Source organism: Lactuca serriola, chromosome 3 (genome assembly GCF_051521515.1).
Source record: "Lactuca serriola cultivar US96UC23 chromosome 3, Lser_US96UC23_V15, whole genome shotgun sequence".
Lineage (NCBI taxonomy): Eukaryota > Viridiplantae > Streptophyta > Magnoliopsida > Asterales > Asteraceae > Lactuca > Lactuca serriola.
This window is the reverse complement of record NC_136410.1, coordinates 203,167,721-203,172,677: the sequence shown is the minus strand read 5'-3', so window position 1 is coordinate 203,172,677 and position 4,957 is coordinate 203,167,721.

Sequence of the window (4,957 nt, the reverse complement as noted above, 5' to 3'; positions counted from 1 at the left end):
GGTTTTACCAATTCAAGAGCTTATACATTAACAAACATATAAACTATGAGAGATAAAGTTTATGGTATACAATACTATTTTTTGAATACAAGAGTACAATACTAAATAATTATTTAAGTATAATTAGTTTTACTCTACAAACTATACATACAGTTTCAAGTACAAGAGAACACTACAAAACTACACGTAAACTAGTTAATACATAGTGGTGAGGCACTACTTCAATTGTACCCTTCGGGGTGTAGAAACCAAATCCTACAACAGTATAACCAGAGTCTCCTGGAGGGAGTGCATGAGATTTGTGTGTAGACCTACATGAGACTGACAATCCCACACCTAAACTGTTAGCTACAGTTAGGCTGGCATGCCTGGGGTGACAAATATCATACCATTTCGACGCCTGAAGAACGTCTTAGAGGTCACTATGTCATATCAAGCATGGTTATACCAAACTCACAACAGTATAAACTGACCATTTGTTTACGGGGTTTCATTCTTCATTAGTTTTATTTTAATTAATAGAACTACTACACGCTACACTAGAGGATTCCAGGGAATACAAACTCATGGTTTTATTTTAAACAATAGAACTACTATACATACTCGTGGTAGCCAGGGTTTTCATACAAAACATACTATACATACTGGTGGTAGCCAGGGTTTTCATACAGAACATACTATACAGTATACTCTATACATACTGGTGGTAGCCAGGGTTTTCATACAATGGTTTTCGTACAAAACAACACTATACAACACAACTGGTGGTAACTAGGCATACAAACTGACATTTTCATATACTACTACATAATACAGTAACGAACATACATTTTGGTCTTATGGTTTAAGACTACTTTTCACTACTAAAGAAAATATTGGATTTTCTTGAGAAAAATACAAACATTTGTACAGATTCAATGGTAGTTTTTCATTACAAAAACATTCTTATGAACTCACCAACTTAAATGTTGATACACTTTCAAAATCGCTTGTATTCTCAAGAAACTAGTAGACAGGTACACCCGTAGGCTTTTGAGAAGACGGAGCTTATAGAGTCGCGTCTTTTATACTTTTGTTATACTTTTGTTATACTTTTGGTATACTTTTGTTGTATACAAATTATGTATCAAACATATTTATATACCTTATATATATTCAATGTAATGGTTGTGCTTACTTTGATTACTATGATGCAATTGTTGTGATACTATACATGACGTCCTCCACCCCAAACGTTTCCGCCGTCTCGGTTTTGGGGTGTGACAGATTGGTATAAGAGCTATTGTTTATAGTGAACTAAGTATATCACACCTTACATGGTATAGAACTACAAACGCTAAGGGGCCGAAGTGCTCTGAACTAAAAGTATACTTTTAAAATCTATGTATCTTATACGAAGTATACAAGTATACATACATATCAAAAACAGTATCACATAAAGAACAAAACAAAAATATTTAGATGTTGGACACTGCTGTTAAACCTAGATAGTAATGTAATCATATCTAGGATAAATATAGCCTGATCAACTATATTTACTTGAGATACGACCAACATTTGTTTGGGAGTGATTGTGGCGTTTAAGGACTTGAATGACCGGGAAATGGAGTTTACTCTTCAAGAGTAAACTCTTACAAGAGTTTTCGGCCTAGAACACCCATTCCCCATGAGTTTACGGCCGTAAACTCATGGTGGGGTGGTTTATGGTGCAAATTGGCTTGAAACACTTAGGGGAAAATTTCTAGGGTTTGATTTAAGGCTTGGAATTGATTAAATTCATCAAATAAGACCACTTAAGGGAGTTTATGGCCTTAGCATGGAGCTTACGGCCGTAAACTCCTATGCACCCTTGAATAAGTGTTTTAATGCTTCCAAATCAGTCACATGTGATTTCTAAAATTGTTCCAAGGCCTTACATGAAATTTTATGGGACTTATGGGGTGTTTTTGGAGTTTACGGCCCATGAGACCCCCCTCATGGCCGTAAACTCTCCTAGAGTGTGATTTATTATGTTTTAAGGCCAAAAACTTGTTTGTATACACTTCTAAAAATTATTCTAAGGCTTTAGGGGTGTTAAAGTGGCTTTCTAACACCTTTAAAGGAGTTTACTCCCCAATTGTCCCTTAAATAATATGTTTAAGGTGTTCTAAGGCTAAAACCAATATTCTAAAATTCATATCTAAGCCTTATTAGTGATTTGGAAGGGTTTAAGGTCATAAAACCCCATATATATATGAGTTTACGGCCCAAGCATGTGCCTTGGTCATAAACTCCTTCAAATCCCTCAAAATCCATGTCTAAAATGTTTTAAGTCCATTCCATGAAGTCATTTAGCCATATCTAAGTCCCAAAATTGTTTAGGAGGGGTTTAAAGGCATAAAAACCCCCTTACTATGTGTTTACGGCCCAAGCTCCTTCCAGGGCCGTAAACACATATACAAGACCTTAATTCATGTTTTAATCCCGAATTTGAAAGCCAAATATGCTCCACAATGAGTTTAGGAAGGTACCTCAAAGATTTGAAGCCTTAAATTGATGATTTGGACCCTTAAACTTGGATTTAGGAGAGAGGTTAGAGAGAGAGTAGTGAGAGGAAGCAAAAGCTTCAAATGAAAGGCTTAACACGTTTATATAGGTCACAAAACTTGGACGCGGTGGAATTCTACCCGATACCGGCATTAAACGGGGCTTTTGGTCGCACCCGATTAAGTTTCCGAGACCCGACGGGGATGTTTCTAATATTTATGAAATAAATATTTTGGGCTAATTTCATGAGTTCCTAAGGGGTTTGGACACTCATTAGCATCAATTTAACATATAAGTTTGATTAACTTAACCCAAAAACGACATCGGAACGTTTCGATATACGGCGAGTTATACGGGTAAAATGGGTTTTCGGTGATGAACAACTTCGGGTTGTTACAAAAGATGCCTCCGAAGGAGAAGTCCAATAGAAAGAACAACAACCCTCCGACAGATCCACTACCGCCACCTCCTCAATACGATCTTGATGTCTTTCAAGCAACAATAACAACCGCCATGGCTGCCACCATGTCCCAGATCAACACAAGTGGCACTAGCGGGGTGGGTATTGGTGCCCACACATCCAATCTCGGTGACAGTCATGGACACACGAAGGAGTGTTCGTACAAGGACTTCACAAACACTAAACCTCGGTCTTTCGATGGCATTGAAGGTGTCATTGCCCTAACCTATTGGTTCGAGAAGACCGAATCAATTTTCGAGATTAGTGCTTGCTGAGAGTCCAACAAGGTGAAGTTTTCCTGTACCTTCATTGACAGAGCACTAACTTGGTGGAATAGCCAAGTCAAATCCCTAACTCTCCTGGTGGCGAATGCCATGAGTTGGGATGATCTGAAGGAACTAATGCTCGCCGAATACTACCCCCGGGGTGAGATGCAGAAGCTGGAGAAGGAGCTCTGGAGCCTAAAGATGAAGGGCTCTGATATTGCTGCTTACATTGATAGGTTCAGTGATCTTGCTCTTCTATGTCCCAGGATGGTTACCCCGGAGAGCAAGAAGGTAGAGACATTCATATGGGGATTAACTCCCCCAACACAAGGGAATGTTCTTGCTACCAACCCGTTGATGTTTGATAGTGCCAAATAATTGGCACAGACATTAATTGACCATGAGGATTGTTAAGATCCCTTTCCAGTAGCCCATGAACCACCCAAGGAGAGTGGAGGGAAGAAAAAGTTCTTGAACAAGCGCAAGGGCAAATCTTCGCAAGATCCCTCCAAGAAGCAACAAATAGTGGCAGTTCACGCTGCTACCACTCGTACTGTTGTTCCCACAACTCAAGCACCTGCCAGTAGATATGATGGAACCCTCCCAAGGTGTGATAAGTGTAACTTCCATCATCACGGACCCTGTCGTGACATGCAATGCAACAACTGTGGCTAAAAGAGGCACATAGCCTGTTTTTGCAAAGCACAAGTCCAACCAACCAACTGCCAGCTCCAGATCCTCACTTGGATCCAGTTACAAATCGCCACGAAACTACCATGCTGAAAATATGCCAGAAAGATATCAGACATCCCTTATAATAATAGGGATCCAACTCCCAACAAAGCCTTAGGGGTTGTGACTTCCTGGATATGTGTATGGGTCCCGTGCTTTCAGTAGTATAGACCTATACTACCTTCCACACCTACCCATATTTGTATCAAGTGTCATCACAACACCCTAACAGTATACATAAACATAGGTGAGTGCTCAATCCTTACTCCTATAGGAACGCTACATATCTCATAGCTGGCTGGATGACCCCGCACAACTCATCCATGAAACTTTCACCAACCTTGCAACACTCATGTATGCTAATCATACATAACGCTGGACCCTTTAGACTTTCGATTACCCGATCCTACCCTAAACCATTCATCAAACAAGAACATGAAATAAGGCGAAACCAGACACTCTCAGGCTACAAGATATTAATTATGTACAACTATGATACACTAAGCAACTACAGTAATGACATCAATTTCATATAAGGAAAATACTAGGCTATTAGGCATCATAAAATCAGGCAATTCTATCATGAAATTCCAGAAGATTCTTTGCCTATCACTAGCATGTTGTTCTAACATATCATAATATCAAATATTCGTATGGTATTTTGGGGTCTACTTACTGGCTCAGGCTGATCGTACATTGTGTGTCATCATTTAGTGTTTTGAAAACCATTTGAAAATCATTCCTTAGTTTGAGTCTGGATTCACACGAGTGTTCCTCCAATTCACTCAAACTAAGGCTCTGATACCAACTTGTAACATCTAAAAAAATTCATGAAAATATAAAACTTTTTCAAGCATTCAAAACCATTATTATTTGTAAAATGTTTTCAAAATAGTATCATATCAGAGTATCCCAGAAATCAAAACATAAAATGCAAGGAGGTGCACGATCAAGCCTTCTCCATCACGCGATC